Source organism: Cnephaeus nilssonii (assembly GCF_951640355.1).
Source record: "Cnephaeus nilssonii genome assembly, chromosome: 14".
NCBI classification, from domain to species: Eukaryota; Metazoa; Chordata; class Mammalia; order Chiroptera; family Vespertilionidae; genus Cnephaeus; species Cnephaeus nilssonii.
In genome coordinates this window covers 25,389,184-25,402,783 of record NC_137085.1, presented here as the reverse complement: position 1 = coordinate 25,402,783, position 13,600 = coordinate 25,389,184, and the positions used below count along the sequence as shown (strand labels likewise).

General features: G+C 40.7%; 1 long non-coding RNA gene across 1 annotated transcript in view; it reads right to left on the bottom strand.

Annotated features, from left to right (window-relative positions):
* The window catches only part of LOC307110444, a 143,336-nt gene that overhangs the window by 71,893 nt on the left and 57,843 nt on the right, over positions 1–13,600 (bottom strand). The window contains exon 2 of the long non-coding RNA XR_013814441.1: positions 2,587–2,732. This is a non-coding gene — a long non-coding RNA (uncharacterized lncRNA). The remainder of the gene's footprint in view (positions 1–2,586; positions 2,733–13,600) is intronic.

Sequence of the window (13,600 nt, the reverse complement as noted above, 5' to 3'; positions counted from 1 at the left end):
CATATTTGGACACCAAGCCTCCTAGTTGCCTGTTATTATTACCCAGTTAATATGAACTGCCTGAGGTTTATTTTTAGCTGCACTGACTCTATTGTAAGGACTGCATAACTGCTTTCAAAATGGGAAAATGTAATTACGGGATCTAACACTAAGTTGGGGGTATTCTTAGGTCCTTTCGCAAAGCAATGACTTCAAAAAATGAAAATAACCCTTTTAAATGGCTAAAGAAAACACAGTTATTTGATCCAAAATAGCCCATTGATCCTTTTACAAATGAAGCACTTATTTCACAGAATAAAGTCTCATTTTTGTTTAAGTGGCCTAAACCTATGACTTTATTTCTAAGTTCAGAGTAGGGGGAGTAGAGTGCGGGAAAAAATTGGTAGAGAACAGAGGCAGGAAGGGTGTAAGCATCATTTACCAAAAGAGCGAAAGAATAACACTAAGCTGAAAGTACCAAAACCCCTAACAGCTGAGGGCTGAGGAATGTGGGTCTCGGTGCATCATGACTCCCACTGTGAGCACCAAACGCCTCATTCGTGGGTGTGAAGGGAGCCAGCGGTCAGTGGACTACACGGGATCGCCCCTTCACGTTTGGTGGCCTTGAGGTAGTCACACACACTGGCCACTGCCTCAATGCCCACATCTTCCATGCCCCCAGATCTTTGCCCACTCCAGTACTCATTCGTCCAACAGAAATGTCTTGAGCATAAAAGTATAGTAGACTCCAGGAATAAACGGATAATTAAAACATCGTCTTCACTCCAAGAGTGACAAATGCATCGGTAAAGGGAAGTTCAGGGGATTCTGCAAGCACAAAAAAAGGGGATACCTAACCCAGCCTGGACGGAAAGGGGGAACGCGTCCTGAAGGAGGTGACATCCTGAACTGAGTCCTGAGGAACAGGTTGGGCTTATTCTGCAAAAATGGTGCCATCAGCCCAGGAAAAAGCTGAGGCAGAGATCCAGATGTGGAAAAGACTGGGGCAAGGTCAGGTAGCCTGACTGAAGTGGAGAGTCAAGGGCACGTAAGTAGAATGAAGGCTGCAATGTTAGGTGGAGGCCCTGCAGACCATAATAAAGACTTTTAGCTTTATCCTAAGAATGATGGGAACAAGTTGCTGTACGTTTCTAGGAGTGGTAATATTTAATAAACATCACTGTGGTTCCAGCAATGCATAAATGGATAAGCAGAACGCAGTATATCCGTTCAATGAATATTATTCAGCCTTATAAAGGACAAAAATGCTGACACGTGCTGCAACATGCATGAACCTTGAGGACATGATGCTTATGTGAGATAAGTCAGTCACAGCCAGTGTAATAGCTACTTCATTCTTTGCATTCCTTGAAGCACTTGCTCTGACCAGACACTTATCTTTCCTTCCTGACTCCTATCCTAACAGTCAGCAATCCCAGTGGCTCTACCTTTAAAATAGATCCAGAATCCGACCACTTCTCCCACTTTCACCATGGCACGCCAAGTCCGAATGACCATCAGATATCTCCTCACTAGGTTTCCTGCACCCACTTTTCCCACATCTCCTCTCTACAGCGTACTCTCCACAAAGCCACCAGATGATGCTTTTAAAACATGTCAGATCATGTTACTGCTCTGCTTGAAATACTTCCTTTTTCCCCATCTCATTTTTAAAAGCCCTTTAAATGGTCTATATAACCTGGCTCCCTACTCCCTCTCTGGCCTCCCACCACTCTGCCCCCACACTCCGTTCCTGCCCCATCGGCCTCCTTGCTTTCCTCAAACACACTGAGCACACTCCTGCTTTGGGGTTTTTGCAAAATACATCCTCCAGACTCATGCAGCTCTTTCCTTCCGATCTCTGCTCACATGCCACCTGGTCACACTGTTTAAAATAGCAAATTCCACCCTCATATCCAGTGCATCTTATCTCTCCCTTACCCACTTAACTTTTCTCCATAGCACTTAACACCAACTGTCATACCATGTATTTTTATTTGTTTATTATTGACTGCCTTCCCCCCTCCTCCCGCCACACACACACAGGTTAGAATATAAATTCTGTAAAGGCAGGGAGTTCTGTCTGTTCTGTTCACTGATGAATCCTCGGCACCTAAAATGGTCCCTGGAACATGTTAGATTCACCTGATGAATGATGGAAAGAATAAAAGAGAAAATGAACGAATATGTTCCCAACTAGATCCACTGGTGTGAAATCTACAAAAGCAATGCTACTCAATTTCCTATACTTTCTCCTAATAAGACACCATCGTTTTACCCACCAGTTTTAACGAATTTCTTCTTGGGATTTAGGCAAAGGTATTGGCTTAATTTAATGATGAGCCTTATGTCATAATTTTCTTAAATAATAGAGCTGTAAATGCTATAATAACATGGATCTTTTCAAGGCTTAAAAAATCTATGAAGAACATGCTCATCTAATTTTGATTTTTTATGAATAGTTATAACGATGAGTAATTAATTTTGATATTTATAGAAAATGAAATGCATTTCTTCCTTTATGAAAATCTAGCACTTCAAGAACAACTAATTCTTGGAGAGAAAAAATTCTAATGGGATCATTAAAATTGGCAGCATGGTACTTACCTAAGCCATAACAAGCATAGCAATAAATGGGCACCAAATGGTATCCTCCTTGTTGTGACCAACTCCGCTGAGCTCATCACCTCCTCTGATCTGTATGGAATGCCCAGTGGATGAGTATGAGAGATAAACCATAAGTTTCCTGGTACCTAAGGCAAAAAGAGAAACACCCAGTTTCTAACCTGTGTTCCAAGCAAAGAAAAGCTGATGTTCTAAATCCAGAGGGAATTTATCATGGATATTTTTAATAACAGATTTTAGCTAACATAAGGCACAACATCCTCAGCAAAGATATTTGCCAAAAAATTCAAAAACATTGTTCCCATGGGCTATTATTGATATTGAATCTCATAAAAGCTTAAAGCAGCATAACATTAGATATTCAACTCAGTGAAAGCATTTTCATCAGGAGCAGAGGTAACCCAGCCCAGGAGCTATGTTGCTTCCTGAGACTATGGCGAATCACAAGAACAGAGATGAGAGCCCCTAGAAGAGGAATGGAGAGATCGCCCCTCCATTAAACTGTGTCTCCCCAATATGATGTCTTGGGTGAGCCTTAGGTAGTGCGCAGTCTTAAGTCACTTCAGGATTGAATTCCCTGACAGGTGCCTGAAGTGCCAATAGTCTATGCTGTTGATTATCCATCTGCTTTAAACACCAGCTGTGCAGGAAGTGAGCTGACATTCTGTTGTCAGCTTCTTAAGAACCTGACTTGTATTCTTGCCATTTCATTTCTGCACACAAAGATGAGCTGTAGGGGTGCCTGCAGGTGACACCAGTATTTCTCTCAAAATGGAGATGGGATCCACTCACACACTTAGATGAATACTTTCAAGGACCCTGTACTGTAGATGAGGATTGGGTCCAAGACCTTTCTTAGGGCAGGTGTAGCCAATCAACCTTTTCAACTATTTAAAAAAATAATAATAAGATAAAAACAACAAAACCAAACACCCTCCTTGTGGCCCCAGTTGAACTAAAACCTGGTATGCCAGCCAGAAGGACTTGGCTGCGGGGAATGCTCCTATGGACCAGAAAGAGTTGACTCCTTGGTTAAGGTTACCTGATGTTATCAGCCTAATAATGGTGGGGACCCTCTGCCAACAGCAGCAGTTGAGCTCCGATAGAGTTGACGCTGAACTGCTCTTTCTAACAATAATTAGTCAGCAGGTTCGGCTGCCTTTTTTTTTATAGCATTGTTTATTATAAAACATTACCAAAACATTGACAAAACTCAAAATAAAAGAAGGAAAAAGCCACCCAAAATTCTGCCATCCTACAAACCAAACTGTTTATTTTTTTTCATGCTCCCTTTCAGTCCCTGTCCATATGCAGATGGAATTTTTACAGTTGCAATCACAGCACAGATACAGTTTGGTAGTCAGGTTTGTCTCCATCCGAATGTTCAATGCACTTTTCCCAGTTTTCTCCATCATCCTCATTTTTACTACTAGGAACATTTCACCCCACCATTCTTCGCGGCCTCCCATGGGATCCTAAGAGGTGAGAACGGATTAAAGAGTAATAATCACCAGAATAAGGAGAAAGTTATTTTTAAGTTCCCCGTTTAAAAAATGAGTTCTGTAGAATTCAACTTACATGGAAAGGATTGCTCTCACCCTTTGTTCCCGTAGCTGGAAACCTTTATGAAAATAGCACCTTTTCCCCCCGCCACCAGGCATGTTTTTGTTATCTTAAGAAAGACCCCTTGCAGGTATTTCCTCTTTACCTGGTTTGTTTCTAAGGCCTGCTTAGTATTTAGGGACACAGGCACAGAGACATCTTTTCTTACAGCTGCTATAAGGATTTCTGTAACTTGGGATTTTTTAAGTGTGGATGCTACATGCTGATTCCACATGAATGTCAGGTGGCAAACTCAGCTGTCAAAATGTTGGGTACCTGGATGCATCTTTCTACATGTTCACCTGTAGCTCTTCGGTCACTGGCGTTCACACAGGACTGCACATCAGATTTGTCTTGGGAGAGGAGGGGGGACTGGTAAAAAATAGAGACCCCCCCCCCCAGGACTCTGAAATGGAATCTCTGAGGCTGGTCTATGGACTGATGTTTGTAGCCTTGTACATCACAAAACGCCAAAAGTCTCTCTTTCTTAATAACAGCTCCGATGATTATTATGGTTTGTGGATTTTAATGCAAATAGAAGGGAAAGGAACTGTAAGGATTTGGAGAAGGAATGGACCACGTGGGCTCTAGAAGTTCTGCTGAAATTTCTTTATTTGAGCTAGGCAGGCCTGGAATGTGAATACCTGCTTCAACAATCCTAGCAAGCATTCCGAAGTGAATAGTTTCCCGCCTTGTGGTCAGCCAACCTAGCCTCAAGCCATACACAATCCTGAAACTCCAAGGGGCTGTGGTGACAATATTGAAGCAGTATTTGTCAAAATTATTTTTTTAATTAGAATGGTTTGATCCTGGGAAACGTTAACTTTTAATTCTATGTCCTATATTATTAGAATTTTTATAAGTATGGATTCATGTATTAATTGGTTTTTTAAAAAATGAAGAGTGGGTTATACTCACTATGGGGTCCTTTCAAAGAAATTAACTCATTCGTGATCCAATCGGTGTCCTGGCCCTTAACCAATCGGATTGCTAGCTTCTCCTCTTCAGAGGAGACAAAGAAGGGCAAGGACAGGACAGACTCTTTTCCCCTCTTCCTGCATTAGGCAAAGAAGAAGAAAGCCTTTCCAGGAACAAACAAAACAAAACAAAACAAAAAAGCAAAGGAGAAGAGTGGTTCTGCATAGCCTGGTGTGTGTGAAGCGTTTGTGATTCACCACCCAACTCCTACTTACCAACCAGGGGCAATTTTGCCCACCAGGGGACATTTAGCAATGTCTGGAGTTACTGTTGGTTGTCAACTAAAAGAAGGGAGTACCACTGCATCTAGTGGGTAGAGGTGAGGGATGCTGCTAAACATCTTACAATGGCACAGGACAGCCTCCCCGCCCCAACAAAGAATTATCCAGCCCCAAATGTCAGTAGTGCCCCAGATGAAAGACCTGTTGCAGCGCGAAGTGTTAGGCAGTGAGCAGCAGGTAGAAAATAAACCTGAGAGGTTCATGGAAGCCAAATCACAGAAGGCTTAGATTTTATGCCAGGAGCTTAGTTGTTATTTTGTTTGTTTGTTTTTTCACTGGGGATGATGGAGAGCCATTAAAAGGAAATGGACTGATCAGATTTGGATTTTAAATATAATATTCTGCAGGATAAATCAGAGGATGTCATTACTGGTGACAAGAGAAAGCCCCTAGGATGCTACTCTAAAAGCCCAGCGAGTAGGGTGAGGACTGGAGCCTGTATAGTGCCGGAAGGGATCGAAGGAGAGAATAGGATCAACACACATTTAGGATGTAAAAGTCAGCAAGTGTTGGGAATTGAATGGATATGGGGAGGGCAGGGAGAAGATGGGGAGGGCAGGAGGATACCAGGATAACTTCCAGGTTTCTCCTTCAGATTGTTGGACCAATGATAGTTAGATGCAGGAAGAGAAGATTACAGGGGAAAAGTAATGTATCCAGATAAACGTTTCACAAAAGGTCTCAGTTATTCTTTAGAGGAGATAAAATAAATAACAGAATCCACTCATTCAACAAATATTTTAATAGTAATTATCTGTAAAAAAAAAAATAGCTTATACCTAGAACTGGCTAGCTCCTATGCAAGCAAGCAATTAGATTGAGATTTTTTAAAGAAGAAATGTGATGTTTTTTTGCAGATGTCTCTGACAGCCTTAATGCAAGGTTCTGCAATTCCAGGAGATGGAAGGTTTCCCTTTTTGAATCTAGAGTCAACTACGCTTAGTGTTCATGTCGAGTGAACCATATCTGTGGTGTTAATTAAGGTAAATAGGTTGACAAGGACTTCAGTCAACTACTCAAGCAAGATCAATATAATTCTGGCAGCAGAGATTTTCTTCTTTTTTTAATATATTTTTATTAATTCCAGAGAGGAAAGAAGAGGGAGAGAGAGATAGAAACATCAATGATGAGAGACAATCATTGATCAGTTGCCTCCTGCATGTCCCACACACCCAAAACCTGGGATGTGCCCTGACCGGGAATGGAACTGTGACCTCCTGGTTCATAGGTCCACACTCAACCACTGAGCCACGCCCGACAGGCTTGGCAGCAGAGATTTTCTTCTGGAGCCCTTTTCAGCCTCAAAAAACTGGGTTTTATTATTTTTATCTTTTTAGAGTTGATGAAAATAATGGATTCTGGCTATCAAGAATACTGGAGACAGCAAAATAGAGGCAGCATGGAAATTGAAATGATTTGTGTAGAAGTCAATTCATGCACGTGATTTTAATTTCCTCATACTGAAGTGACACCAAAGAAGATGAAGTCCCCAAATCTGCATTGTCAGTGTCCCTGCAGGTCAGCCCAAAATATTCCTGCACATTTTATGTAATTTAATTTTTGGAAAGGAGAAGTCATTTTTAAAAGAATTGTATCTTAATGAGTCTCTGGATGACTTGATTTCAGTTATATTTAAGATAATATCTTGATAATATGGCCTGGAATTTTTTTCTGATCTCTTTTATGAAGCAAGAGATGAAAGTACTTGTTCTTGCATAGTCCAGCAACATAGTAGTATAACCATGACTTGTTAATATTATAAATAATTATTCATGAAGACTTCCAGAACAAAATATGTGCCATAAATCCTTTGTTATCATAAATGTATTTGTTCACTTCAGTTTTAACCTTATCCCTAAAATCTCACTGATTTGAGTTACGTGTAGGAACAGATGCAAGGACAGTTTTGAAAGCTCAAATTAAGTTTAAGAGGAAAACGCTTACTTTCAACCAGTCTGAAATATCCAACTGAAGGTTGCAAATAAGTTCTGACGCGCTAATTCTTCAATCATCAATAATGCTGCCCCTGGTTTGAAACGTAAGTGAAAGTCCGCAGATTTATCCCACAGCCTGCTATTTACCGTTATTGGACTATGATTATAAATAAGTTTGACCAGATATTTTCCTCTTTGATTCAGACAGTTATTCCTGGAGAAGTGCCTTAAAAGGAAAAATCTGACAATTGCAGGTTTCTGATGGATGTAGCTACGGTGGAACCGCTGCCAATCCTGGCATTCAAGTCCCCTGAAATTATGTCAGCTAATGAGTACTTAGAAAACATAGAGTTCAGAAGGCTGTCAAATTACTGTAGTTTGAAGTAATCGGTACATGCACTGTAGGAAAAACATATATGTTAAAACCTAGGTCAGGGGCTGGATTAGTTCATAAACTCCTCTAGCTACAAAGTTAATTTTATTCAGTAAGTGCCACCTATGTGCTGGCCACCATGTGAGTTTTCCCAACAAGGTTTCTCCATTCATCCATAAAACAGTCCTTTGAAGCAGTCATTGTCGTCTCCCATTTAGAGATGAAGAGCTATAGTCCAAAGACATCTTTCTGATCATTGCTGGAGCCAGGATTTGATCCAGGTCTTCAAATAAATCTCCCCTTTTGGCATTACACTCTTCTACTTTCTAAAACTCCAATTTCAAGAACCCGAGGTCAACGTGAGCACAGAGCAAGATGGCAGCCACCTATAAGCCAAGAAGAAAGACCTCACAGAAAACCCATGATGCTTGCTTCCTGATCTCAGGCCTCCAGCCTCCACAACAGTGAGAAGATAAATGTCTGTTATTTAAGCGGTCCTATCTAATGCAGTTTGTTACAGAAGCTTGAGCTGAATAATACAAATGAGTGTCCAATTTCAGAGCAATAAGTTCTAGAAATCTGCTGTACAAAAGTATGCATGTAGTTAACAATATTATATGGTATACTTAAATTTTTTTTTTTTGGGGGGGGGGGAAGATCTCAAGGTCAGCATGTCAATCTGAGTTGGTAGTTTTCCATCCCAATTTAGCTCCTTCTATGAAAGCTCACCATTCCTTTGTCTCCTTTCCACCCCCATGACAATCAATGGTCAACTCTTCCTGTTCTGAGGGCTCCTGTCCTGCCTTCAAAACCCTTGTTATTATTCTGAGTGGCAGCTGTAAACTAGCATCACAGGCCCCACCCAGACCTACTAAGCCAGAACCTGCATTTTTCCAAGATCCCCAGCAGATTCCTGTGCACATTGAAGTTTAAAAAGCACATCTGCAGTCCAAGTGACAGGTCCGCTCCATCCCTGCTACCATCATTATTCATCAGGCTCTCAGAGTCTCTGATCCCAAGTGTTTACCAATCTCCTAATTAGTCTTCCCCATTTTGGATCTCTCCTCAATCCTTCATCACCCAATTCCTATTCATAAAACACCAATACATTGACTTTTCTAAAGAAAATATTGAGGCCCTCTCCCCTACCCCCTGACCCTAAACTTTCAGTTGCTCTTCAGGACCTATGAAAAAATAATAAGTACACAGTCTGTGCCACGTGTTTTATAAGCTCTTTCCTGAACTAACTTGTATACTCCTTACACCAGCTCTATGAAATTGGCCCTAGTATTTTCTCCATTTTAGAGATGAGAACTCTGAGACTGAACAAGGTTCAATAAATTGCCCCAGGTCATGTAGCTGGTCAATGGCAGAACCAGGATAAAGGCTCCAGCAAGTTCCTCACCTGGAACTCCAGTGTTCACCAGATTTACATAAAAAAGGAAGAAAGGCCTTTTGTCCAAGCACCTACTTTTTGCAGGAATTTTGCTAGGAATTTCCATTCTATTATGCTATTTAAAACTCACAACAACCCTGCAGCAAGGTTATTATGTCATTATTCCCATTTTTACAGATGAAACTAGGAATTAGAGAAAGTTGAACCGAAGTTCAGTTAATACCAAGCCAAATACTTTCCTACTATACCTGAATAGGGCTACTACTCTTTCCACTTAGAGAGTGTTCCTGCCTCTCTAAATGCCCTAAATTTACTATCTTTTAAAGCCAGTATGGATTCTAAGCACAGATTGTTCCCTTTTCTTCCAATTCGGAAGTGCTCTTTCCCTCCTCAGAAATCTTAATAGCTCTTTACCTCCAATTTTCCTTTGGCACTACTTTGTATTTTCTTTTACGGTTATTTTTGTATAAGTGTGCATATGCATGAACATTTTCAGAATACTGGACTCTACCTCCTTTCAGTGATAACTGTGATTATTTTTCCTAAAATTTTAGAAGATTAATCTAAAGAGACAAATGAAATTAGAGCCATAATGTTAAGAGAATTTAATATTAATTCATGAACAGGAAAAAATGCATGTGTGATAATTGAGGACTGAGACAAAAAAATATTACCCTGAATAAAGACAGAATTTGAGAAACAGAAAGTTGCCATTTACTCTTTAATTTCTTCCCATAAAAATCAAACAAGATGCTTTCTGGATTTTCCACCAGTTCATCTGTTATTTTCTGTCACTATCTTACATCTTTCATTCTATTTTATTTTTCCTATCAGCTATTATTTGTTACAAACAACTATTTCAGCTGCACCCATTCTGATAATAGTTCCAAAATTACCTCAATATAATTCCAACCTTTTCTTACTACATGGCCACAAATAGCTCCCTTTAAATTAAATGGAATATGAAGGGAAAGGAAGAGAAGGCTTGGCTTAAATACCCTTTTACGGACTCCTACTGTGATAGTTCCTGTAACACTAATAACCCATTGACAAGTAAGTTTAAAGATTTACCAGCCCATTATTTTTGCAAGGCATATGTCACATGCTATTTGTCAGCCAAAAAATAAAATTTACATTTTTACCGTTATTATTTATTACTATTTTACTCATCACAGAAAAGAGCTTTATGGTCTACAACTAAAGGCAATTATATAACTCAGTAAGTATTGACAGCAATAAGAAAATGCTAATTTCCTCATCCACTGATACTGACTCCAAAATCTAAATAAAGGCCAGTGGTAATTATTCCAGTTTGTTTTTTTCATGTGTGTCTAAAAGCAGAGATTTGAAGTGTATTTCCAAAGTGTCTTAAGATCCACTTTAAGAAGGGGATGGAAGTAGTATGCAGCTTTTGACCTACATCCTTTCTAGTAGAGCATCTCACACTGGTTTCCATGGAACACCCTGTAAGACAAACTGTGAGGTATTTATTTTAAGTTGAAGGAATCCCCAAAAGCCAAAAACAAACTTCACACATGTGACATTTTTTTTCTATCCTGTTCAAAAGAGATTTTGGAACCAAGTGGAAGTCCCATCCTATATAATCCTATATAATAAAAGACTAATATGCAAATTGTCCCCTAGGGAGTTTAACCGACCGGGAGTTCGACTGCTTGCTATGATGTGCACTAACCACCGGTGGCAGTGCAGAACAAAGGAAGGCCCCAGACAGCAGCTGACAGCCGGGGAAGGAGGGCCTCGGCTGGCAGCCAGAAGGTCCCAATTGGCCCTGACTGCCGGCCAGGCCTAGGGACCCTACCCGTGCACGAATTCCGTGCACCAGTCCTCTAGTTTATTATACAAGGCAGGATAAAAGTGAGTTTACAGTTGTTCATGTGGAAAATAATACAATAACTAATATATATTAATACAAGAATAAACTCTGTTTCATGTACTGTCACCTGTCAAACTACTTTTGTCCCATCCTGTACACATAGGGTTAGAAACTCAAGCATTCCTTGGAGTTTGTACCATTTAACATAGAATACACATTCCATGAGGGGAGGCATCTTGACTCTTTTGCTCACTATAGGTTTTCCAACACCTGGCACAGTGCCTACCAGATAATGTGTGCCGAATAAAATACTTGTCGAATAAATGAGTAAACTTCCCTAATTTCACAGATAAGGAAACTGGAGGGCAAAGCAGTCGAATGACCTAACCAAAGTCACACAGTAACTTTGAAGCAATCCTAGCACTGGAACCTACAATTCCTGCTTGGTATAATTCCCACTGATTTCAGCATAAGCAAATGCAGGTGTCAGGGTGGGGACAGAAGTGAATGAGAACCAAAAATAAAAAGGAAGCCTGGAACTGTTTTTCAAACACCTCATCAGAAGACAAGAATAAAGTTGTACATCGATTGGGAAGAAAGTTTCCCCCCAAAAAAAAAAAAAAAAATTTAATTAAGAACTCGCCCATGAACCTGGCCGGTGTGGTTTAGTAGTTGAGCATCGACCCATGAACCAAGAGATCACCGTTTTTACTTCCTGTAGGTCAGGGCACATACCTGGGTTGCAGGCTCAATCCCCGGTGGGAAGCGTGCAGGAGGCAGCCAATCAGTGATGTATCTCTCTCATCGATGTTTTTATCTCTCTATTTCTTTCCCTTCCTCTCTCTCTAAAAGAAATAACTAAAAACACTTTTTAAAAGAACTCTCCCATGAATAAATGAACAAATAAACAAAAACCCCATTTATCTAGTTGATGGGGGGAAAATAATTTCCAGGGGCTTTAGAAAATTAGTTTTTAATAACAGAAAATTAGCCCATATAAGGGAAAAAAAGAAGTCCACAAAACATAGCAGGTTAGCTATAAACTGAAAACTAGACCAAATATAACTTGAGAAATACTTTGAAAAGGATTCCAAAGGCAATAAAATACTTTTTATAACTTTTTTTTTTTAAAAAAAAAAAAGTGGGCTGAAGAATCTGAATAACAATTTAATGATCAGGGTCTAAAAGAGGTACACTCAGGGAAAAAATCAGATAGCAAATTGGATAAGTGAATCATTTTTTCTTGGTCTTCCTGGGGGGAAAATGCTAGAGGGGAGATTCATGCATAATAAGTATCTTGAAATATACAAGTTAATCCTTCTATATCAAATACTGGCAAATGCCCATGAGTGAGCAGGAAAAAAGCAAAGAGGTTTCACTCTGTGTAAAGTACATATTTATGCAATTGAGGAGAAAAAAATACTCTCAAGCCTAGATTATGACACTACTCTAACCCAGAGACAAAACAGAAATTCCATGAAGGACATTGCCTCGACATGAGGCTGCAGCCAAGAATTCCATTGAAAATGCTGCTAAACAGCACCAAGTTGAGAAAAACTAGCAAAAAACATTGCCTACTTTTATTTAAAACTATGGTTTATCCACAGTTATAAACATTTCTGACTACTCATATTATCCTAATTATATAATATATATAATATATAATATATAAAAACCCAGGGTCCATAACGACCAACCGAAGGCTCGACCAAACACCGGAAGTCAGTCCTGCAGTCAGTGCTGGGTTGCCGTGGCGACCCAGCACTGACTGCCACTGGTGCGGGTGCAGCGACCCAGCACTGACAGTCGAGGGGGCTACAGATTAGGACTGGAGAGAACCCCGAAGAGAGAGGCAGCGTCTGATCCGCAGCCTCTGTGGCAGCCGTTGATCAGCCCTTACCTCTCTCTTTCTCTCCAGGCTTCACCAGCAGCCGCACCTCTGTTTCTCTTCAGGCCTCTGCGGGGGCTGCTAATCAGCCCCGCCTCTCTGATCAGGCCCAGAGACGATGACTGGCTTAGAAACCAACCAATCAGAAACAAATCTGGGTCAACTGTGAGGAGCCAATGGCTGCCTAGGAGGCAGTGCTTTTGACACTGACTTGGCATAGAAACCGACCAATCAGAACCAAATCTGGGTCAAATGTGAGGAGCCAATGGCTGCCTAGGAAGCAGAGCTTTTGACACTGATTGGCATAGAAACTGACCCATCAGAACCAAATTGGCCAGCAGGGGAGGGCAGTTAGGGGTGATCAGGCAGGCAGAGGCAGTTAGGGGCAATCAGGCAGGCAGGCAGGTGAGCGGTTAGGATCCAGCAGTCCCAGATTGCAAGAGGGATGTCTGACTGCTGGTTTAGGCCCAATCCCTGTGGGTTAGAGATGGTGCAGGCTGGGCTGAAGGAACCCCCACTCCATGCACGAATTTCGTGCACCGGGCCACTAGTGAATAATATAATAGAGGGACTAAAAAAAAAAAAAAAGAGAGGGACCAATGGTCAAGGAGATTATGGAACTAATATAAACTATCAAGGCAAAGTTTATGATCTTGAGAGTTGTACTTAACCTGGGAATTACACCATCCCACTGAACAGTCTATTCCAGT